We start from the raw sequence: 26223 nt of genomic DNA on the forward strand, positions 1-26223 counted from the left end.
AATAATTAAATCAGCTGGGCATGCTGGTGCATACCGGTGGTTCCAGCTACTCAAGAGGCTAAGGTGGGATGATCTCTGGAGCCAGAGAGGTTGAGGCTGCAGTGAGCCGTGATCACGCCATTACACTGTAGCCGGGGCAGCTGAGTACGACTTTGTCTCAAACAACAAAAACAAATACAAAGACAAACCAGCCATAGACATTTTTAGTGTTTATTTTGTGTAAATCTTTTCTTATGTATCATTTGTAACTGCTCTACAAGTTACGTATTGACATTTCTATGAATGAAACAAATTGAGACTTAGAGAGGTTAGAGTTATTCAGAGTCACAGAGCACCAAGTATTAAAGCCAGGCTCTAAAGCCCATGTCACTGGATTCCAGAGCCTGAGGTGTTAGGTGTTGGTTACTTTTAATGTAATGGTAAAAACTGCAGTTACTTTTGCACCAACCTAATAGTATGCTCCCACAAGTGGCAGGGCACAACCATCCTCAGACCTGTGTGGACTTGGCTCTCACCCCAGGAGGTGAACCCAGAGAAATGGTGTGTTTCTTTGGCCCAGCATGTGTCAAAAAGCAAAGCAGATGTATTTCAGCAGCTTTGGGCTGCTAAGCTGCTGGATCCTTGACACAGCATTGATTAAGTGTTATATTTTCCTATCTGATTTCACTGCTTTTCACAATGCTATTATTTAGTGTGCAGCAACAAGGAAGCACAAACATCACTCTGGCTTTTTGCAAGTAAATATCATCTACAATAAGCATTTGGTCTCCCTCAAGGCTTCTAAATCTACTGAAATGTCAGGTGCAATGAGATTCTGGGCAAAGGACAGAAGAGCAAATGGATTTTATAAAAGTTCCCCGAATGCTCAGAGCCTTAAATGAGCCGACTAACCCTGCTTTGGCTGGCAGCTCCCAGGATCATTTGCATGGTTCTAACTGTATCTCCTTTGGTGGACAATGAGTGAAGATTTAACTTAGATGTCAATTCAGGTAGTTGCTTAAACTGCAGTCACAGATCACTGACCCATCTCCCCTTGACCATACGTGGAGCATCGTGTGGCACAGAAGACCGCCTGGGGTGTGCCCAGACTGAGGGAAGCAGCTGCCGAAAGTTATCCAACGAATTTAACCTTTCTGTGGGCTTTTGTTAGAGGAAACTTCTTACATCTGGGTCACCAGAAGAAAAACTATTTAGGTTTACATTGGCATTCAATACAAATATAGGTCCTTCTGGCCAAGACACAACATTAGCAGGATGTATACTGGCACTAGCGAGAGTGTTCTGAGCATTGCATTCATACCTTTCTACTCGTCACAGCTATGGATTTCCAAGTGAACTATTTACGTGGAGTAGGGGGGGTCTCCTCATATTTGCCTATCAGAATTTTCAGACTTTGCACATGAATATTTTACATCCTCTTTGTACTTTATCAAAAGATGAATTTAGGCTGGGTGCGGTGGCTCACGCCTGTAATCCCAGCACTTTGGGAAGCTGAGGCAGGCAGATCATGAGGTCGGGAGATCAAGACCATCCTAGCCAACATGTTGAAACTCTGTCTCTACTAAAAATACAAAAATTAGCCGGGCGTGGTGGCGTGCACCTGTAGTCCCAGGTATTCAGGAGGCTGAGGGAGGAGAATTGCTTGAACTTGAGAGGCGGAGGTTGCAGTGAACCGAGATCATGCCACTGCACCCCAGCCTGGCGAGAGTGATACTCCCTCTCAAAAAAAAAAAAAAGAAAAAAGAAAGAAAAACAAAGATGAATTTTTCTCATGTAACCAGGATCTCCTGGGTAACAATTTTAGATGGGCCAAAAGTTACTGGTAACTTTTATGGGCCATTTGAGTGGAGTGGTTATATTTACTCTTCAAATACTTTTTCTCATCATTTATATGTCTCTAGGCTTGGGAGCAACTATTTCCAAAGCTGATATCAAAAATTACTCAGCTATGCCAAAACAACAACAACAAAACATAACAACAGTGACTTATAGCATAGACTTGGCATCGGGGTGGGCAAGCATCATAAGGATAGATATAATTCAACATAATTATTTAAATATCTTTCTGGTTTTTTAATGCTAAAAACATCATCAGAATTTGCTCCATATTAATATTGATCAAGTCTCTGAAACAAAAATTTCTGTGAAGTATTTTTATTAGCTATTTTTGTAATTTAAGAATCTATAGAAACATAAAGAAACACCTATAAGATTTCATACTTTTAACATTTTTAAATTAACTCACCATCTCTCACAAGTTAACTCTTCTTTAATAGGAACTTAAAAGGACATGTTGGGAACTCATAAAACTCTAAAGCCAATTAATTATAGAAGTTCTGGATAATTTATGGTAGTTTTGAGAAATACTAAGTAGCAAAAAAAAAAAAAAATTGCTCTTAAATTCATGTTCCTCTTAGCTGACCTCTGGAAAAATGTTGGTAAGATTTATTATTTTGTGCTTGGGTGGTTGATGTATTCTGCAGATAATTCAGATAGGGCATTCAGAATTCAGGAACTCATTAGTTTTATGACACTGCCTATGCAGATACAAGAAAGTGATCCTCTGATGTGTGCAAAACTGGTGCTAAGTCCTTTAGATTCATGTAGCACAGGGGTTTCGAAGTCTGTCAAGCCCCAGTCTTGCAGTAACTTCAAGATTGCATCATTTGCAGAAGATTTGATGCAACTGTTTCTATGTTAATCTTAACATTTAGTTGGGTCACTTATTGGAATCATTCTTGATCTCTCTGCTTTCTGTAAACATCAGGCTGGAGCTATGTAGACTCCATTTGCCTGAGGGAGTTGATGAGACCCTGGCAACGATGTGATTACCCTGACTGGTAGTATATCCCCTCCTCTCCCCAGCTGCCAACCCTCCTGGTCTTTCCCTGAGTTAGGTAGCAAAGGCAGGGAAGGTTGTCTTCAGAAGACCATAAAAAGTACAAATGCTATTTGGAAGCAAAGGGGAGATCTGGGGAATCTTCTTCTTCTTCTTCTTTTTTTTTTTTTTTTTTCCATTAACTCTACTGAGATGATCGATTTGTTCAAGACTTGCAGAGGCACAAAGTCTGGCCCTAAGGAAATGTGATCCAGTGACTGGGGTTTGTTGGACAGAAGGATGAGGAGAGGGACACAGACACAAGCCTTTGGTGGCCTCCTGAGTACCTGTAAGCCTGACTTTGAGGAAGGATGTTCTCTGCTTATATTTTCAGTTATGGAGGTAATGGGAGGCAATGGGAGTTCACAGGTGAGGTGCCTGGCAATGGCAGGTGTGATGGTAGAATGTTCCAAAGGAAAGATGAAGATACAGCAAGGAAGCCACTCCGTCTACTGCATTATTATGCCTGAATCAACCCTACAAACTGGATTACTGGATTATAAAGTCTCTGGGACTCCAGCCAACACCAATTTTAAGCATGTTTTCTAAGCTTTGTTTGAGGGCATTTGTGTATTAAGCCAATATTTCACAGAGGCTCTGTTATTTGTAATAGTCCATTTTAATCTTCATTGCTCTACTAAGCAAATCATGTTTGAATGCTGGCTTATAAAGAATAAATACTGGAATCTAGTCTGTTGGCTTAATATGGTTTGGGGTTAGCATATACTTAGCTATATTTGAAACTGCTGTCTTCCCACACTCTAATAATGTTTTAAGCTTAGTTTATACATATAGGGAAATAATCTCCATTTATAAATTGTTTACCTACAATCCCCCACATTTCCAGCATCTTAGACATATCTGTCTTTAAAATATATAAGTATAAAAGTAGCCAGGCTTGCTGGCTAGCATACTGTTGATTATGGGCTTTTTGGTATTATTCAGAGCTGGTGTCCCCAATCCCCGGGCTGCAAACCAGTACTGGTCTGTGACCTGTTAGGAACTGGGCCACACCGCAGGAGGCGAGCATTACTGCCTGAGCTCAGCCTCCTATCAGATCGGCAGTGGCATCAGATTCTCCTAGGAGCACAAACCCTATTGTGAACTGTACATGTGGGAGATCTAGGTTGCACGCTTCTTATGAGAATCCAACTAATGTCTGATGATCTGAAGTGGAACAGTTTCATCCTGAAACCATCCCCTGCTGAACCTGTGGAAAAATTGTCTTCCATAAAGGTTGGGGACTACAAATCTAGAGTAATACTGAAATCCAGAAAGACTGCTGATTGAGGATGAAGATGATGATGAATTGCACTTCGAAGTAGGTTCTCGTCAACGACCTCAGAATGTGCAGGACTGGAACTCAGGAGAGAGAACTGGGATGGAACAAGAAAGTTAAGTCATTCTGCTGAGGGTGAATGTTAATACCCTAAGTGTGCTGAGAGATGTATCAGTTGGGAAAACAATAGAATAATTGTTTAAGAAAAATAGAAGATTATGTCTCTGTGATGTCACTGAGGTCCAGGCCCGGGATATTGGCCCCATAAAGCAATGATCCGGTATTCTTCCTGCTCATGGCTCCCTACTGCTAGGGCGTGTCTGTATTTGTCTTTATGGCCTAAGATGACTACTAGAATCTGGCCATTACATCTGTATTCCTAGGAGCAAGAAGGGCAAACATATTCACTTAAAAAAGACTTCCAGGAAGTTTCACAAAACATGTTCTTTTACCTCTTATTGGCCTAAATTTAGTCACTTGGGAGGCTGCAGGAGAGTCTGGCAATTGTAGTGTTTTGCCTGGGTAGTGAAAAATCTGAGTGATCACTTAAAAATTGAGAATTTCATTATGAAGGAAGAAACAGAGAATAGTGGATATTGAGAGGGACCTATAATATTAGTATCTTCAATTAAGAGTCCTAAAGAAAATCATTTGGGATGAGAGTGCAACCCAAGAAGGAGAGAAAACTTTCTCCAGAAGGAAGTGTTAATTCCATTGCCAAGTCGAGAGAGAAGTCAAGGAGAATGAGAGCCAAGAAGAAGTCACAGAATTTCATGTTAGTGGATAATTTTATACTTCAGCAGTATTTAGTTTGAGTACTTTGGGGCCTCGTTGCAGCAGTATACAAAGCACAAACACCTTCAATTCTTAAGCTTACTGTTTGAGTAAAATAACAAAAAAACAAGCCAAGGAACAAACAAATATATAATGTCAAGTAGTTATATACTTTACATAGAACTAGGCAGGAAGAGGAGAGCATTATTAGTGTGCCAGCTTGGAAAGAGTGGCCAGGAAAGCTCTTTTGGAAGAGGTAATGTTTGAACAGAGACTTGAGGAAGTGAGGGATGGACTCAAAGAGTTGCCTGTTAGGAACAGAGAACAAATGGTCAAAGCCCCAGGCTGCAGTGTGCTTGTGTTATTACAAGAACCAGAGGAGGGTCATGTAGCCACAAAGAAAGGAACAGAGGAAGGATATTTAGGAAATAAGTCAGAGGAATATCCAGGTGCTGGATTGTGAAAACCTGTTCAGAGCACAATAAAATTTTATTCTAAAAATGCTGAGTAGTCATTAGAAGGGTGAGTGCAAGAGGGTGACATTTTATTATCTACATTTTAAAAGAATCTCTTTGACTACTCTATGGTGCATGGGTTGCAAGGAAGCAAAAAAGAAGCAGGAAGACCAGACAGGTAGTGGCTGTAGTAATCAAGGCCAGGGATCATGGTGCCTTAGATTTCGGTTTTAGAGGTGGAGGTGGGAAGAGAGTATTTGGATCCATAAGATATTGAAGGTAGATAAAATAACATTTGCTGATTGATTTTATGTGAGATACGAAAGAAAGAAAGAAGTCAAGGATGATTCCTAAGTTTTTCGCTGTTGTAAATGGAGAAATAGCATTGTCATTTGCTGAGATGAGAGGTTAGTGAGCTGGTTTGGTTGGACATGTTAAACTGGAGATATCCATTAGACATCCAAGAAGACATGTTTGGTGGGCAGAGTGATATGCTAGTTTGGAGTTTGTAGAAGAAATAGCTCAGATATAAATATTTGGAGTTACCAGCAGATAGACAGTATTTAAAACCATGGGACAGGGTGAGATCACTTAAAGAGAGCATGTAAATAAAGGGTAAAAGAAGTTTGGGAAGGGGGGTGCTGAGTCTAGGGGCACGTTAACAATTTACAGCTGAGAAGAGAAAGAAGACCCAAAAAGGAGATGGAGAGGAAATGGCCAAAGAGATAGGAGGCATACCAAAAGAGTACAGCCTTGCTAAAGCCAAGTGACTAATTTCTTTTAAATAAGTGATCATGTATGTAAAATGCTGCTGAGAGGTCTAGAAAGATGAGGTCCATTGGATCTGGTGATGGGGAGAAGTAGTAGGGATGAGTCTGATTGGAGGGGATTCAGGAGAAAGTGGATTTTTTTTAAAAAATGGAGAAAATGGTAGATAATTATTTAAAGAGTTTTTCTATGAAAGGAATCAGAGAACTAGAGGAGTAAAGGAAAAATGTGAAGGACTTAAATACATATCTTTATCATGGGAGATATCTTAGCATGTTTGCATGGCTATGGAAATATCAAGGAGAAAGAGAGAAAAAAAATTGGTGATGTCAATGCAGGTACATGGTTAGATTTGGTGGTCAGAGGTTGTAGTTCTTTTCTGATGGCATCTATTTCCTCAGCAAAATAAGAAGCAAGATCACTAGATGAGAGTGAAAAGTGGCCAGGGGCTCTCCTGGATTTTATGAGAAATATAAAGTGTGAAATAATTATCTTGGAAATAGGGAGGTTGACTTGTAACATGGAAAAGGCTTGGTAGTAAGCTACTAACACTACTGTGAATCAGCTTATTTGATAGTTTCTTGGAAGAGAGGATGGAACAAGGTTCAGAGAGGAAACCAAATTCCTAAGGTGGAACACAAAGCAGGAGGGAAAGAGTTCAGAACAGAAAGGAAGGGAGATCTCCTTTGTGATTTATTGTAGGACTTTACATATCAGGGGACCTCAAAGAGTTTATGGAAAATGTGCATTATGAAAAAACTACGCATGGATGATCTTTTTTTGTGCCAAAATAAACTTAAATAACTTGTACTAACTTGTTATAACATGTCTGAAGAGAATCTACTTTCAGGGCCTGAGGAGGGTAATGTATCAGTTCAAATAGAGCCCCTATCATAGTAACATGAATTCTGCTAAAATTGAAGCAAGAACAAACACCAAATTTATGGTGAAGCTTGTGTGGAAGAATTATGAAATTATTGATGCCTTACAGAAAGTTTATGGGGACAATGCCCCCCAAAAATCAGCAGTTTACAAATGGACAGTTCATTTTAAGAAGGGATAAAATGAGGTTGAAGATGAAGTCTACAGTGGCAGAGCATCCACATTAATTTGTGACAAAAAAGTTCATCTTATTTGCACTCTAATTGAACAGAACTGATGATTAACAGCAGAAACAATAGCCAACACCATAGACATCTCAATTCTTTCAGATTATACAATTCTGACTGAAAAATTAAAGTTGAGCAAGGCTTTTACTTGCTAAGTGTCAAAACTGTTGTGCCCAGATCAGCTGTAGACATGAGCAGAATCCTCAATGGGAAATATAAACAAGTGGGATCAAGATCCTGAAGCATTTCCTCAAAGAATTTAACAGGAGATAGAGCATAGCTTTATCAGTATGATTTTGAAGACAAAGCACAAAGTGGTGGCTACTAAAAGATGGAAGTGGTCCAGTCAAAGCAAAAGCAGACCTGTCAAGAGTAAAGGTCATGGCAACAGTTTGTAGGATGCTCGAGGCATTTTGCTTGTTGACTTTCTGAAAGGCCAAAGAACACTAATAACATCTGCTTATTATGAGGGTGTTTTGAAAAACTTAGTCAAAACTTGAGCAGAAAAATCCCCGAGAAACTTTCACATGAGAGTCCTTCTTCATCTGACAATGTTCCTGCTCATTCCTCTCATCAAACAATTTTTTTGTGAGAGTTTCAATGATAAATCATTAGGCATCCAATGTATGGTCTTGATTTGGATTTTTCTGACTTCTTTTTGTTTTCTAATCTTAAAAATATGTACAGAGGACCTATTTTCTTCAGTTTATATGTAAAAGAGAACATACAAAAGAGTTTAAGCATTGATGTTGTTAAATTCCCTGAATCCTCAGCTCTGTAGGGATGGACTAAATGTCTGGAACTATCATGCATAAAAGTGTCTTGACCTTGATGGAGCTTAGGTTGAGAAATAAACTTTATATTTTTCATTTTTATCTTTTAATTTCATTTTCTGTGAACTTTTTTGAAGCCTCCTTGTATAGTAAAGAAGGGAGATTAATCAAAAGGTAGCAGGAAATCATCTCCTTTAAGAAATCCATTTGCCGTGACTAATGATAGTGACATATATACACTAAGATCTTTAAAACAAGCATAAAAAATTAGGCCTGGGGGGAAGGATAGCATTAGGAGATATACTTAATGTAAATGACGAGTTAATGGGTGCAGCACACCAACATGGCACATGTATACATATGTAACAAACCTGCATGTTGTGCACATGTACCCTAGAACTTAAAGGATAATAATAATAAAAAAATCAGGCCTTCTGTATTTGAGACACAGTTTGAGTATTTATACCAGAAACTCATACTTATAATAATTTCTACAATTAAACATTAACTTGTGCTCTGGGATTTTTGGCAGACAAGAAAGCAAGCAAGTAAACAAACAAAACAAATAAAACATAATGGCTTATGTAGCTCTTATTGTCTGAAAAACAAAGCATATAATTTTCTAGATGAGTGAAATTTTTTATAGCATATTATTCTAAAATAAATTTATTTTGTGGGTTTGTTTACAATGAGCAATTTAATTGAAATCTCTTCAATAGCAATTTTACACAAGATTTAAACACAATTTTCCTATGACCATTTCATATTCCCAATTTGCATAGAAGCAGATGGTATTATGTTAATTATTGTTTTGAGAAGACATTTATATGGGATGTAAAAATAATGTAGTCTAGTAGCTTCCTGCTGTTCAACATATACAGGAATAGAACTGAGAGATTCCTGGGGAGGAACAAATGGTTAGCATGTCCTTTAGCCTTCAAATATAAATGATTTCAAAGACATTTAGCATTTATTTTGAGATTAAACTATCTGCAAAGTATTGAGAACTTTGGTATATTATGCTAAACAAGAAAACTTGGGGACAAAGGACATTTTTTATTTACTTATGTAAAGTATTTATTGAGCATCTACAGTATGTCTGGTACTGTTCTAGACACTTGGGTTACATTCATGAACAAAATAAACAATATTCCCTGCCCTCATGCATAAATGTTATGAAAATTAAAGACCCTGACTTGTTTTGTGCTCACATGGGCAACAGCTATAAGATTTGGTGGTGAGGTGGAGTAATTAGCCAGGAGAGGAAAGGTCTTTAAAATTCATGTATTTGTTAATTCATTCATTCATTCATTCATTCATTCATTCATTCAGTAACATTTAGTAAGTGATTGCTAATAAATCAGGCACTGACCCAGGCTGAGATGGGTGAATCAAGCCCATGAGAAAGTTATCAGAAAGAAAGACTGTTGGGACAATTTGCAAGAATACAGAGGCCATCAAGGAAAAGTCTGTGGGTAAAATATTGGTGTAAGATAAAAGAATGTCTTGCCATTTAGACTCCTTCAAAAATGTTGTGGGTTTTCAAAAGTGTGATGATGTCCTCCTTACTGGAAATATTCAAACAGAGGCAGAATTAGATGCATCTGATAAGAACTTATTGGAAATTCTCTAAAATCTAATCCCAACTCTGAGTTTATTTATTCCTCTGGTCCTGTGTCTTCGTAAATGACCAATGTATGCATATATCTGAAACTCCCTGGGCTGCAAGCTGGGTTCCGAACCTAACAGTACATCCTAGAGGAAAGGACCTAGAAATCAGGAGGGGATTCTTGAGCAATACGTTGTTTGACATGATGCCGTGAAGTCCTCATTCCCAAGCAGACTGAATTGGTTATTTCTGGAAGCCAACCTTACAATGGCAGAAGTGGAGGTGAACTGGTGTTTGAAACAGATTTTCTGTATTTGTGTTCTTCTGGTCTGTGTCAGGATCATTTTCTGCCTTATTTTGTCTGAAGAGTTAAGAATGATTTAAGATGGTTGTTAAAACATGAATTTTCAAAGACCTTTAGTTATCCATGTTGATTTGATGTGGTGTGATAGGTTGTTCACTGTGATGTATAATGGCATTAATGTCTTAAAGCCTAAAGGCAAGTTAGAAAATAACAACTCTTGAAAGGGTGATCACTCCTGAGATGTATTTATCTTGTAGATAGGTGTGAATGCAAAATCTCTCATCTCACTAACACTCTTCCTTGTTGCAGAACAGCAGCTGTCACAAAAGTTGTACAGGTGGAACGAGGGACTCTCTGCTGCAATCCCTTGGAACACTGGAGCCAGGCATCCTGCTCATGACAATCATAAGGGGAATCCCTTTCTGACCAGAGAAACGTAAAGTTACTGGAAAAGACTTTCTTCATTAACATTTTATCTCATAATTCTTTCCCTTTAAATGTTTCTCAGTATTTTACTCAAAAAATCTCTGAACTAATAATCCTCATTTATCACAATGTGATATAGTTTGTCATTTTAAGTTTTATTAATAATATTTTGTGGTATTTGACAAAGAATAGTAAAATTTTCAGGGGTTCTACTGCCTGGACAAGTTTGAGAACAGCAGTGTGAGATCCTCCTTTAATTTGTATATTTAACAACCATGCATTAAGTGTTTGCTAGTGTTTGCTAGTTACAATTAAAAACACAGGGAGTGGATACATAAACTTTAAACATGATTCAACGATAAAAAGTATGAAACAGTTTAGGAATATAATGGGAGGAATATTGAACAAACAAGTATAATACAATATGTGGTATAATAAGACAAGACAGTTAAATAGTCCAAAGAGAATTTAAATGTTGCCAGTGTCCAAAGCAATAATTAATCTTAACTGGGGATCTGGAGTAGCCTTGAAGATTGAGTCGGTAGAAAGAGTCGTTTAAGAATTTAGGCATCAGTTACAAAAATAGAGGAATGAAAAGACACAAATTGTTTAGGGCAGTGAGTTGCTTGCAATTATGGTACTTGGTAGGGTGAAGTAGGACACACTAGATAGGTAGGACACACTAGATGGGTAAGTAGAGATGAATCATTCACCAATGGCTATTGAATACTTCCTATCAGCCACACTCTATCCCAGTTTATGAGGACCTTGAGTGTCATACTAAGGATTTAGAAGATAGCTCATTGCTTTTATATCAAAGTCTGAAATCAGTGACTTGACCCTAACTGTGTAACAGAAAAGACTTGGTAGAAGGTTTGTGGATAGAGAGAAGCAAGACCAAAGTCATGGAGACTAATTGGAGAATATTGTAATAATCCAGCTAAATGATGGAGAGGATTGGAAATGACACAGTGGCAGTAAGAATAGAAAAGTGGGGTTGGTATACATATATCATGAAATATATGCAGACATAAAAAGGAACAAGATCATGTCCTTTGCAGGGACATGGATGCAGTTGGAAGCTGTTATCCTCAGCAAACTAACACAGGAATAGAAAACCAAATACCGTATGTTCTCACTTACAAGTGGGAATTGTGCGATGAGAACACATCGACACATGGTGGGGAGCAACACACACTGGGGCCTGTTGTAGGGATGTTGGGGGAGGGGGAGCATCAGGAAGAATAGCTAATGGATGCTAGGCTTAATACCTAAGTGATGAGTTGATCTGTGCAGCAAACCACCATGGCACATGTTTACCTATGTAACAAACTTGCACATCAAGCATTTACCCTGGAACTTAAAATAAAATAAAAGTTGAAGAAAACATAAGTGGTGTTGGCTTGTTTCGTTTACCGTAGATAATTTGCTACTGGGTAATCGCAGTTGTATTTCCTATTACTGACTATCTCAGGTCTTTGATAGCTCATGGAAAACATTATCAATATATATCTTTAAAAAACTATCCTTAATTCCTGGCTATGGACTCTGAAACATTATAGAAGACATGTAGGTTTTCTATTTTCTTTCATAATTAATTAAATATATATTTGTTGAGTACCTAAAGGGTGCTGGGGATAGAGCAGTATTCAAGACAAAGGACTGCCCTGTGCAGTTTACATCCTCATGGGAAAGGTAGATGAATATGTCAACAAAGAAATAATGTTTACATGTACTGTTTTATTTTTTAATTATGTCTTCACATGCTACCTATGTTATCCAAATGTGAATCTTTATAGTCATAACATAATCATATGAATACATGCCAATCTCTTGGCCCAAGGAATTGGGCTTTACTGATAGTAAGAGATGAGCTTAATGTTTAATAGATAGAGGAGGTCTTTGAGAACATATTTTTAAAGCACAGCAGTGGATTTGGCATGTATTAATACATTTAAACGAAATTAGAAAAGTTACTCTACTTGTATCAAGATAATATATAAGTCACGGTAAAAGGCTAATCCACATTTAATTTATGACAAATGGAGGCATGGCAGAATCACGGGGAAAAGATGGTCTTTTCAATAAACAGTGTTGAGTGAATTAGGTATGCTTATGTAAAAAAGGAAATTTGAACCCTACACCACATACAAAATCAATTATAGATGCATTTAAATCTAATTATAAAAGTAAAACAATAAAAATTCTAAAGGATAACATAGGAAAATATCTTCATAATTTTGAGGTATGGAAAGATTTCTTAAATAGGAAACAAAACCACTAATATCATGGGAAAATCGAATAAATTAAATTACATTAAAACACGATTTTTTGTTCTTCAAAGAACACTGCTGAGAGGGTGAGAAAATAAGCAATAAGGTGGAAGATGATAGTTGCCATATATAAACTAACAATGGATTTTATTCAGGATGAATAAAGAATTTCTACAAATTCAAAAAAAAGAAAGACAAGCCAACAAAATTGGAGGGGGAACAGATGTCAACAGCCACTTCACAAAGGAGGATTTAAAAATAATCAATAGGCATTTGAAAAGGTGCTCACCCTCATTAACAACAGGAAATATAAATGACAACCATGATGAGATGTTTCAATGAGTCACCTCTAAAGAATAAGCAGAGTAGGTAAAATAACAAAGAATGACCTGGCTGGGCATGGTGGCTCACGCCTGTAATCCCAGCACTTCGGGAGGCCAAGGTGAGTGGATCACTTCAGGTCAGGAGTTTGAGACCAACCTGGCCAACATGGCGAAACTCCATCTCTACTAAAAGTACAAAAATTAGCCGGGCATGGTTGTGGGCACCTGTAATCCCAGCTACTCAAGAGGTTGAGGCAGGATAATTGCTTGAACCTGGAAGGCAGAGGTTGCAGTGAGCCAAGATCCCACCACTGCACTCCAACCTGGGCAACAGAGTGAGACTCCATCTCAAAAAAAAAAAGAAAAGAAAAGAAAAAAAGAATAAGTAAGCTGTAATATGTTCATACAATGCAGTACTACACAGCAGTGAAAATTAATCTATAGGAACACACAACCACTAGATAAATCTGCAAAACATAGTATTAAGCAAAAGAAGTCATACAAATAAGAACACATTTTATGTGACCTTACTTGAACTTCAAAAATTAGGCATGAGAAATCTAAGGAGCAAAAGTCAGGTGCATAGTTAGGTGTGGGGAGGAGGAAGTCAGTGTTCTATATCTTGATCTAGGTGGTTATTACATGGGCATATTCACCATGTAATAATTCATTGAGCTATATACTTATAATTTGTGCTTTCTTTTCTGAAAATAAGATCGTTCACTTTTAAAATTTTTAAATGATTTTCAATTTCCCAGGAGAAGATTTGTTTTGAAGACACCTTGAGAACTGTCAATATGTAATTACCTTAACTCCCTAACTTTTTATCTTATACTCCACCTTGGGGATGAGAGGGAAAGCTGAAAAATTTGATTTCTTAACACTATCTGTAGTTCTTAGATTTCATAATTGTCATGTGCGTCCGTGTGAAGAGACCACCAAACAGGCTTTGTGTGAGCAATAAAGCTTTTTAATCACCTGGGTGCAGGCGGGCTGAGTCAGAGAAGGGAGATAAGGGTGGGGCTGTTTTATAGGATTTGGGTAGGTAAAGGAAAATTACAGTCAAAGATGGGTTGTTCTCTGGCGGGCAGGAGTGGGGGTCACAAGGTGCTCAGTGGGGGAGCTTTCTGAGCCAGGATGAGCCAGGAAAAGGAATTTCACAAGGTAATGTCATCACTTAAGGCAAAGGCCAGCCATTTTGACTTCTTTTGTGGTGGAATGTCATCGGTTAAGGTGGGGCAGGGCATTTTCACTTCTTTTGTGATTCTTCAGTTACTTTAGGCCATCTGGGTGGACGTGCAAGTCACAGGGGATGCCATGGCTTGGCTTGGGCTCAGAGGCCTGACAATAATCATCCCAGATTTTTTACTTTCAGATAATCCCTTGCTTATATTTTCCAACAATACATGATAAACTATAGACAAATACAAACTCATTTTCTCCATTTAAACTAATATCTTTATTGCCAATCATTTCTGAACCAGCCAACTGTGGTAGAACTGATGAAATAGTATCCCGCTTGTAATAAATATGTGTTTATCATTAAAGAGACCCAGACAAGCTTGTTTTATTTCCTGCAAACTGATGTGATTTGTTTCTTCTTGAAGTTAGAAACTGCTACAGAGCTAATTTATAATAAAAATTAGGAAAAAGTATTTAGCCGAACTTTCAAAAGGCATTTTCCTACCAGGGCATACGTTGAACAAACTGAATCTGTAGCTACTTTTTTGGATTATCTTAATCCAGCATCAAAGGGGTCAGTGTGGTGGGTCTAATAGGTTCATGATGGCTTAGGTCTTTGATTAGAGACTTAAGTCAGCAAGCTTGGAAGGAAAAGATGCCTGAATTTAATTTTGTCTTTCCATGGCAATGGCTGGCTTCGACTTCTCTCCAGTGGTACTTCTGATTGTTCTGTTAGAGTTTTTGATTTCCCAAACCAAAGTGATGGTGGGGAGACCATGAAAGTACCTAAGCCCAGACTGCAATATCGATAAACATCACCAAAGCATTTGGAGGCAGGTGGTAAATGGTTCACTTTTACATTATAAACTACTAGAAGCATGCTTGTGTGTACAGGAAGAGGACTTCAGGAGCTTGCCTAGCCATGTCCTCTTTCTAGGTTTTGCTGGGACTGCATGAAGCCAGATGTCAAGTTCTTTTAGCAGTCCCACTGACAAGATTGGGTTATCTCAAAAAAGGCAGGCAGATTCCCATGATGCTGGAGCCCTTCACAGAGATTTTATTGGGATGACAGCCACTTTTCTCAACAAATTCTAGCCTGGATTCCCAGTGTTACCAGCGGCAAATCTGTGGGAGTTTGCAGCAAACTTGAGCCTTGCCTCCTCAGAGGAAAGAATTCTGCTGAGGGGCAGAAGTAAGTTTAAGGCAGAGGGAAAAATCAAGGTAAGTTTTTAGAGCAGGAGTGAAAGTTTATTAAAAAGTTTTAGAGCAAGAACAAAAGGAAGTCAAGTACGCTTGGAAGAGGGACAAGCAGGTGACTTGAAAGATCCAAGTGCCCTGTTTGGCCCTGGGCTTGGGGTTTTATGCAGTAGCACGGTTCTGGGGTTTGTTTCTCATCCCTTGATTTTTCCCTTGGGGTGGACTGTGCACACACACAGTGGCCTGCCAGCACTTGGGAGAGGCTGCATCTTCAGTGCGTTTATTGCAGTTGTACACATGTTCACTTGAGGCATTTTTCCCTTACCAAGTGAGTGTTCCCAGAGGAAGGTCATCTACTGGTTAAACTCTGTCATTTCACCTCTTCATGCACATCCTTGAGCCTGCTTGCCCTGGTCTTGAGAGTTTATTGGGAAGCTGCTGATCACCAGCTACAGGGTTTTCTGTCTATGGGGAGACTTTTTTTTCTGTCACTGGCTATGACAAATTATTATTTTACACAGAGTCTAACAACCAACTGCCTGACCATCCAGGATAGTTACCTGACATTCCTAAGGCAGGGGGCCTTCTCTTGGCCTGCTCACATCTGGTTAATTACCTACTCTGGGTCAATGTTCCACTGCCCTCTTGCTTAGCATGAGGCTTTCCTTTTCTCTGACTCATATTTGAAGGTCCTTGCTATTCAAAATTTGATCCAAACATCAGCAGTGTCTAACTGGGGATTTGTTGGAAATGCTTTCAGTTAATCTACAGATTTTGAAAATTCTGTTAATGGCTTCGAAAGATGGAGGAAATCCCAACATCAGAGAATTTTGACACTGTTAATCATTCACTGGTTAAATAAAAATGTTATATTTAAACCTCTATTTTGGGAGTTGAAACATAGAGCATTATTTAAAAAGTTATACATGGGCCTCAGATATGTTTTGCACCTAGATTCATTTTTCTGGAATTTGCAGAAGAGATTATTATGTGATTCTAGGGGCAGTAAAAAAATTTCATGAGTTTAGGTTCTACCATAGAGAGTTTGTTTTAGGTTAGCAGGGCTATAAAATTAGCTTTATATTGCCAGTGGAGAAAGGATTTGCAAGGGAAAATAGTCACAATAGCAATAACACATAAGTATATTGTCATAATTATTATATTATACTAAATATGATAATTGTTATATGCCAGGCACATAGTAACTACCCTATGAGATAAGTACTATAATTATCACTGATTTACAGGTGAGGATACCAAGGGTCAGTGTGGTTAAATGGTTAAATAACTCGCCCAGTCACCCAACCAGGAGGTGGCACAGTCAGGATTCAAACTCAGAGAATCTGGGTCCAGTGTCTGTCCCTTTAGAATCATCGTATTAAGATGTATCTCCACTGTATTTTTAGCGTGGAAATGTAAACTTCTAAAGTTTCTATCAGAGGGGTCCAAAGAGTTGTGGCCATTTTAAAGAAAAGCTAAAAATCTTGATATTCACCTGGAATTTATGGATCTTTAAATGTTGGCAATTAATTCAAATCATTTTTAAAAACTCACTTTGGGGGCTAAATTATCTAAGGCTGCCAGTTTCAGACAAATGTCCTATATAACTTCCATTTCATTAAAATCTTGATATACTAATCTCAAATAATTATTTTTCTATTTCTTAAAATCTTTTGTCTGGCGCTTCACCAGGCAACATTTTGTTAACATATTCTTGTAAAACAATAAATGGTTTATACCTAAACATAATAACGTTGCATTTCTTCAAGTTATATTTTATTTTTGACCGTCTTAGTAGTCCAGGTTGGCCTCAGCTTTCCCCAGAGTCAGAATTCGGGGTGTCTGACTACTTTCAGAGCCCCCTGAGGGGTTGAAGGTTGCTGGGAACCTTCATGAAAGGTCATGAACAGTACATGAATGGGTTGGCCAGTGAAAGCTCCCTTTGGGCCCCCAGCGTCTTCTTGTGACATGTTTTTCCTGGGGCAGGACATTTCACACAGTCCCCCGCTGCTCCCTGGAATCTGGGACTCCTGCTTTCTTGAAGGAATGCCTTGTTATGCAAGTGAAGCCACAGGGAGGCAACGGCAGGAAGCATTCTTCACAGGAGGCGCCTTTGAGGACCCAAAGCCGGCTTCTAGGAGGGGTCAGCACTGAACTTGAGTTTGTCTGTGTCGAGACCTTAGGAGACTCCATGATTTCTGTGTCTTCTAGTTCCTGAACTGTCAACCACCATGAATCTGTTGATCCTTTATCTGACACTTTCCCAGTTCCCTGTTCTGTTACTGGAAAGCTGTTCTGTTACCGGAAAGGGATCCAAATACAGACCGCACGAGAGTGTTCTTGGATCTTCTGCAAGAGAGAATTCAGGGCAAGTCCATAGAGTAAAGTGAAAGCAAGTTTATTAAGAAAGTAAAGGAATAAAGGATGGCGTCTCCATAGACAAAGCAGCCCTGAGGGCTGTTGGTTGCCCATTTTTATGGTTATTTCTTGATTACATGCTAAACAAGGGATGTGTTTTTCATGCCTCCCCTTTTTAGACCATACTGGGTGAGTTCCTGATGTTGCTATGGCATTTGTAAACTGTTATGGTGCTGGTGGGAGTGTAGCAGTGAGGAAGACCAGAGGTCCTTCTTATTGCCACATTGATTTTGGTGGGTTTTGGCCGGCTTCTTTACTGCAAGCTATTTTAACAGCAAGGTCTTTATGACCTGTGTCTTGTGCCGACCTCCTAACTCATCCTGTGACTTAGAAAGCCTGTCTGGGAATGCAGTCCAGTAGATTTCAGCCTTATTTTACCCGGCCCCTATTCAAGATGGAGTTGCTCTGGTTCAAGTGCCTTTGACAGTTCTTCACCCAGGCCTCTTCCAGCTTCCTCCCTCACTCAATGGAACTGTTCTCTACCAATTCCACAAACAAGCTTGAAACCTAGAATCTGCCCCTGACATTTCTCGCCCTTGCCTCTTGCAGTCAACTTTCCTCAAGTCCTGGAGATTTTACCCTCTAGCTCTGGAATCTTTATTTCTCTCATGCTCATTGCCACAATCATATGCCAGGTGACCATTATATCTGGTCAAAGGGTTTTTCACACACACTGGCCCTGTTCTAGTCTGTTCTCCCCAAAATGTAAAGTGATTATAAGACCAGCTTCACCTCACTATCCTACAGGGGTCACAGCCAGGCGCTCCACAATCTCATTGCCCACCACTCACCCCATTATGGACTGCCTTGATTAGCTAAGCATGGCTATTCCTACGTTTATGGTAACAGGAGTGTTTTCGGTCACCAAATAGGAGGTGGGCTGATAGCACAAGCATTGGAGACCCAAAATCAAGAGCTACCATACAATTGGGAAAACTGGCTAGCCATATGCAGAAAACTGAAACTGGACCCCTTCCTTATATCTTATATAAAAATCAACTCAAGAAAGATGGATTAAAGACTTAAACATAAGACCTAAAACCATAAAAACCCTAGAAGAAAACCTAGGCAACACCATTAAGGATATAGGCATGGACAAAGACTTCATGACTAAAACACCAAAAGCAATGACAACAAAAACCAAAACTGACAAATGAGATCTAATTAAACTACAGAGCTTTTGCACAGCAAAAGAAACATCACCAGAGTGAACAGGCAACCTGTAGAATGGGAGAAAATGTTTGCAATCTATCCATGTGACGAAGGACTAATATCCAGAATCTACAAAGAACTTAAACAAATTTACAAGAAAAAAATGAACAGCCCCATCAAAAAGTGGGCAAAGGGTATGAACAGACATTTCTCAAAAGAAGACATTTATGTGACCAAGAAACATATGAAAAAAAGCTCATCATCACTGGTCATTAGAGAAATGCAAATCAAAACCACAATGAGATGCCATTTCATACCAGTTAGAATGGTGATCATTAAAAAGTCAGGAAACAACAGATGCTGGAGAGGATATGGAGAAATAGGAATGCTTTTACACTGTTGGTGGGAGTGTAAATTAGCTCAACCATTGTGGAAGACAGTGTGGTGATTCCTCAAGGATCTAGAAGTAGAAATACCATTTGACCCAGTGATCTCATTACTGGGTATATACCCAAAGGATTATAAAACATTCTACTATAAAAACACATGCACATGTATGTTTATTGCAGCACTGTTCACAATAGCAAAGGCTTGGAACCAACTAAAATGCCCATCAATGATAGACTAGATAAAGAAAATGTGGCACATATATACCATGGAATACTATGCAGCTGTGAAAAAGGATGAGTTCATGTCCTTTGAGGGACATGGATGAAGCTGGAAACCATCATTCTCAGCAAACCAACACAAGAACAGAAAACCAAACACTCCATGTTCTCACTCATAAGTGGGAGGTGAACAATGAGAACCCATGGACACAGGGAGGGGAACATCAGACACTGGGGCCTGTTGGGGAGTGGGGGGCTAGGGGAGGGATAGCATTAGGAGAAATACCTAATGTAGATGATGGGTTGATGGGTGCAGCAAACCACCATGGCACATGTATACCTATGTAACAAACCTGCATATCTGCATGTGTATCCCAGAACTTTAAGTGTAATAAAAAAATAAAAAATAAAAATATAAACAAAGATGCCATGAGTGGTGGAGAACAAACAAACAAAAAAGAACTACTATACAATCTCATAAGTAAGACTGTCTTTGTAGTACGAAAGTTGATCTCATGTTGTCTTAGTGGAGAATGCTACCTATAATTTTTCTCATCGTAGTCTGGTTTCTCATGTAGTTCTATCTGCTGCAAGATAATATATTATTTGAGCTGATTTGTCTAACAGTTGTGTTTCCATGTAAATTAATTAATTAATTGCCATTCTGGTTTACACATTACTCCTGTGATCTTGGTAAGAAGTTTCTCTCCTTATAGACAGTTTCTCTTCTCAAGGTGTTAACAATTTGGAGTTCTTAGCCTGCAAATCATATCTGAATATCCATGAATTCACCTGTGGGGGCACCTTACCAGAAGGCCAAAGAGCTGTACCTCAGTGACATCCTTACCTCACCTTAGAACTTCTATTTGACCTTTGATATACAGTAGATGTGAGTAAGAATTAAACAGAAATTACAAATGTGTTCCAAACAGTCAGAGTCCATATATCATCCAGAATGGGCCTCAGAGTTCCAAAAATTTTCCTCTGAATGTCTTCCTCTTGCTTTTTCCACTGTTTGTCCTTTTGTAGGTATAACTCCCCAGAGGGCTGGAAACTGTGTCTGTGTCATATATTGCTGTATCCTGGGTGCTAAGCCTGGTGATTACACATCAATAGTAGCTCAGTAGGTATTAGTAGAATAAATGAATGAATGAATGAAGGAAGGAATCCCTGACATTTTCCATTCTGCCTTTTCTTCTACTCCCCCTCTACCTGGGCAGAAGTAATTTTAAAATCCCAGTTTTCCTATATTGTAGATGTAAATTTCTTCCACATATTTGTGATATGTCTCACTACTGATGGGTCTTGAAATGCCCAACAATTCAGTTATTTCCATTGTGCTACTGGGACTTGTACTGCAGGAGCAAAGCAATGGCTGCTTTGATTATTCCACACCCTTAACGGAACCCTCTGTTTTCTTCTAGAAATTTAGTCAGGTGGTTGAATTACTTGGCTTCCTTGAAGACTTCTTTGTTGTCAGGTTTTCCTTTTGAAAGGAAAAGCTTCATTAAAATTAGATGAAGAGCACACAGCTTTCTGTTGCTAAACTGTCAGCCCTGGCAAAAGCAGTGGTGAAGGCAAACCAAAGCTTTCGAGAGGGCATGTTCTTGCTGGCTGAACTAATGAAGTGCAGACCCCCTGCTGAAGTCTCAAGTAGACTGCCAGTTCACACAAATGAGCTGACAAATACCATTCAGTTTTAATTGTGACATTTCTTTTGCAAGGCAGTTCCTTTCCCTGGGTTTTTGTTTTTTTTTCTTGTTTTTGTTGTTGATTTTTAACAAAAATTCTTGAGAAATAAAAAATGAAACCAACAGGAATGTTCTTTAAAGAGTCCAGCAAATGGTTTTGAGAATGCACTGACACTTGAAACATGGGAGAAATCATTATTTTAAAATGCCCAATCCACTTTCCTCAGTTTTGAACAAAATCAACGACAAAGCAAAACCAGTTTCCAAGTGCTATAGTAATTTGCAAAATAAATTGCAAAGAATAGCAGAGCGTCATCAAGGTTGTTCAAGGGCTCTACAAACATTCAATTTGAATTTAAGTTTTTACATAGATTTTAAACTTCTTAAAGATGGTAATCTTTAAATGTAATATATTTAAAATATAAACTCATCAGAGGACTTCAATCAATGTATTTACTTGGACTGATGGGTTCATATTTTTCCAAGTAGGAGTAAGTTATAATGCTTCTCCTGACCATTCAATATCCTGAGACTCCAAGGCAAGTGCTGAAATGACCCTAACACTTATAAGCACTTGTCTGTCTTGAATGAGGATTTTCTTTATGCCATATTGCTAAAAGAAAACATCGACTAATTGTAAGCTAAAACTGCAAGAAGTCTTTCACTGCCATTTATGAGCCTGGATTTATATTTTTGTATGAAAGAAAAAGGAATTGTGTTTTCATTAATTGCTTTATAAGCAAAATGCCATACATTTGAACCAATAAAATGAATTTATTCTAATAAGATGCCTCTTTGTTTTAAATATCTGATAAGAAGTTGTTTTTAAAAAGAATTCTATAGTTAAAAGTTATTTTAAAGATCACTTAATTATATTATCGCTATGTTATGTCTAAAACCATGAAATGACTTAGTGATTTTGTAGTGAAGCTAGTGTTTGGCAGTTGTTATAGGCTACCCTTTGGCTAGAATATTTTTAGTTTGTATTTCAGTTATATATTGCTGTGTACCTCAAAGCTCAGTGGCTTAAAACAAGTGCCATTTAGGTACGATTCTGTGGGTTGACTGGGTGTCCTTTCTGCTGGTTTTACCTGGGCTCACTCGTATAGCTATATCTGGCTGGTAGAACTTCTGCAACCTATGCCCAGCTGCACTCTTCTTTCTACAGTTGCTTTTCATCCCAGGTTTTTTATGGCATTGCAGTTTCGAAGTGTTCAAGAGAACAAGCCCCAATGTACAAGACCTTCTGAAGCTTCTATTTGTGTTACATTTGTTGGTGTTCCATTGGCCGAAACAATTCACATGGCCAAGTCCAATGTCGACTCTGAAGGGGAATACATAAAGGCATGAATATGAAAAGGTATGTGATTCACTGGGTGCCATTACTGTAATAATTTACCATAGTTTCCAATCAATAGAATTATAAAAGATTCTCCTAAACTTTACAGAATTTGAAAACAGGGCCCACAGACTATAATACAAGTGGGAGTGTATTATAATAACGGCCTTAATGAATAACATTCTCTATATACACGTTTATTTGCAATATAATACTGCCATTCTTCCTGTTTTGGTTGGGCTGCTATAACAAAACATCGTAATATCATTATAAACAATGAAAATGTTTTTCTCACAGTTCTGGAGACTGGGAAGTCCAAGACCAAGGTGCCAGCAGATTCAGTGTTCGACAAAGTCCTACTTCCTGGTTCATAGATGGTACCTTTAGGGTATGTCCTCATATTTTGGGAGGGGTGAATTCACTCTCTGGAGTCTCTTTTATAAGGCACTAATCTCAATGAGGGCACGATCTTCAAGAATTAATAATCCTCTCAAGTCTCTACAATCTAATGCCATTACCTTGGGGGTTAATATTTCAACATATCTGTTTGATGAGACACAAACACTGAGACCAGAGCACTTCCCATTGAGTGGTAGATATTATTTCTCCACCTTGAATCTTAGTTAGAATTCTAACTTGCTTTAACCAGTAGAATGTGGCTGACGTGGTGTTTTGGGAGCTCTTGAGTCTAAGCCTCGAGATGCCTTGAAGCCTCTGCCTTCACTTTCTTGGAACTTAAATGCCATATAAAGGTGGGCTAATCTACTGAATGATGAGGAACCATGTGAAGAGAGAGGTCCCAGACTTCCAGCCATTCGCATCAGGGCCTCAGACACATGGGCGATGTCAACACAGAGTCTCCAGCTCCAGCTGACCCACCAGATGAATACAACCACAAGAGCAAGCCTGTGTGAGACCACCAGCCATCCCAGAGATTTGTGAGAAATGATGTTGGGGTGTTTGTTACTTAGTGATAGATAACTGGTACAGGGGCTAAATATTAACTCTTATTCATTCCTTATATGAACCAAATGAAGCAAGCATTAATTTTCCTCTTTTACAAAAAAAAAGAAAAAGAAACTGAGGCCCAAAAAGTTTGAATCTCTTGTTGAAGTTCAGACAGCTAAATAACTGAGAGGATACACATTTGCTGACTTGCAAACTCACAGTCTTTCTGTAACACATTGAATTTGGAAGATTTAAAACCTGTCTTTTTCAATCTGAATAAAGATGAGCGATTTTAGTCTAAGTTTCACTTTATATCCCTTTGAGCAACATTACCGTGAAAGCGGATCCTTGGTGTTTTCTCCTTTGGTTGAATGCTTCTTTCTTTGACTGATTGTTTGCACTAAATTTTAGAAAATCCCACAGGCTTCAGAAATGGAAGGGTGAAGTTAAATCATCCCTAGGAAATAAGGGAGCAGTCAGAATTGTACGGTTAAGTTAGTCTTAACAATAAAAGAATTACTAAAGCTTTTCTTCAGAAAACCAGCAAGAAACATTTCAGTAACCATGATATTCTGTTCTAGAATTTTTCTTCTGTGTTTTGATTTTGATGGGATAGCCTAAGTCTCTAAGTTATTTTTTGAGATTTAGATTTAATACAGAAGCAGGGATGTGTCACAGAAGTAGGTACAGTCCAATGACAGAAATAGGACTACTTCTATTTGTAAAATATTCATTGTTTTCCAATGATGACAGCCATCACAGCAATGCAAAGCATATTTTGGAGACTCCAAAAAAATGTGGAAGGCATAAATAAGGATGTGCATAAATAAGGATGACAGGGTCATTGAGACATTGGTGAGTCAAACTTGAGCAACCCAGGCTCTTACACTCAGTGACTGCAATTCACCAAACTCATTTTGCTCCTGAGGGCCATGCTCAGAGAATCAAATTCATATGCAGAGAAAGAGAAAATACTTCCTTTGTTATTGAATATTTTTCTACGGGCATATCGGGTGCACATTTTTTTTCTAACCACATAAGACACAGCTGAGATAAACACTTCTGAGTGTTTCTGAGAGAGAAAGTGAATTTAAGAAAGTTATGTAACTTTGAATGAGAGGAATTAATTTCTGTTTTTGGAGAAACTTGAATCAGAAAGTGGCTCTAGATGCTAACAAGAGTCAAAGAAGAGGGAGCTCTGTTCACTGCCCCCAGGTCCCCTCCCTAAAGAAATATATTTACATAAACAAAGCAGGGTGGGGATGGGGTAATCCATGAGTCAATAGGATCATGTCCATCAGCCTCCAGCAAATGAAAATCTGTGAAAATGCTTTTTCCTTTCTCTTTCCAAATGTACTTAGTTAACTGACCATTTTAGAATGTGATACAACTCAACAGGTGTTTAATGTGCTAAGAACAAAAGGGTCTTTAAACATGAAGGGTCAAGATAACTACTAGAGGCACCCAGCACTAGCTGCCTCCACAAAGGACTGAAACAGCCAGTAGATAAACCACACACTGAATAGGGGCTTAGGGTGTCTAAGAGAGAACACTGAAACTTAGCAGGAAAGTGACAGGGAACCTCCCAGGCACAGAAGGAAAGGGAAACAATGCAGCTGACCTGACTGAGAACCATCCCACTAACCCGACCACTGCTGGCCTTTGCAGGACACCATGAACCATACAGTCCAAACCTTCTTCTCTCCTATCAACAGTGGCCAGCCACCCAACTATGAGATGCTCAAGGAGAAGCACGAGGTGGCTGTGCTGAGGGTGCCCCACAACACTGCTCCCCCGACGTCCACTGTGATCCACATCTGCAGCGAGACCTCCGTGCCTGATCATGTCATCTGGTCCCTGTTCAACACCCTCTTCATGCTCTTCATGCTCTTCATGAACCCCTGCTGCCTGGGCTTCATAGCATTCTCCTACTCTGTGAAGTCTAGGGACAGGAAGATGGCTGGTGACTTGACTGGGGCCTAGGCCTATGCTTCCACCGCTAAGTGCCTGAACATCTGGGCCCTGATTTTGGGCATCCTCATGACCATTCTGCTCATTGTCATCCCAGTATTGATCTTGCAAGCCTATTGATAGATCAGGAGACATCATTCAGGCCAGGAGCTCTGCCCATAACCTGTATCCCACGTGCTCCACCTTCCATTCCTCGCCCTGCCCCGGGAGCTGAGTCCTGTATCAGCCCTTTATCCTCACACACTTTTCTACAATGGCATTCAATAAAGTGTATATGTTTCTGGAAAAAAAAAAAAAAAAAGAAGTAAATACCAGCCTGGCCAATATGATGGAAGCCTGTCTGTACTAAAAATACAAAAATTAGTTGGGCATGGTGGTGGGTACCTGTAGTCCCAGCTACTTGGGAGGCTGAGGCAGGAGAATCACTTGAACCTGGGAGGTGGAGGTTGCAGAGCCAAGATCACATCACTGCACTCCAGCCTGGGTGACAGAACGAGACTCCATTAAAAAAAAAAAGAAGAAGAAGTAAATAAAAAAATTTCTTGAAAAAAATAAAAATGAAAAATCACATACCAAAACCTATGAGATACAACAAAAGCAATGCTAAAAAGGAAATTTATAGCAGTAAGCACTCACATCAAAAAAAAAAAAGAGAAAGACTTCAAATAAACAACCAAATAATATACCTCAAATAATTAGGAAGGCTATAATAAACCAAACCCAAAATTACTAGAAGGAAAAACATA

The 26223-nt window shown here is 38.8% G+C and overlaps 1 pseudogene across 1 annotated transcript; it reads left to right on the forward strand.

The window, feature by feature from the left end:
- Nucleotides 1-22043: 22043 nt before the first annotated feature.
- LOC110740947 lies at nucleotides 22044-25778 on the forward strand (annotated as a pseudogene). The gene has a single exon (XR_002516296.2). The product of XR_002516296.2 is annotated as an interferon-induced transmembrane protein 3 pseudogene (transcript).
- Nucleotides 25779-26223: the final 445 nt, after the last annotated feature.

The sequence above is a fragment of the Papio anubis genome, chromosome 10 (assembly GCF_008728515.1).
Source record: "Papio anubis isolate 15944 chromosome 10, Panubis1.0, whole genome shotgun sequence".
Lineage (NCBI taxonomy): Eukaryota > Metazoa > Chordata > Mammalia > Primates > Cercopithecidae > Papio > Papio anubis.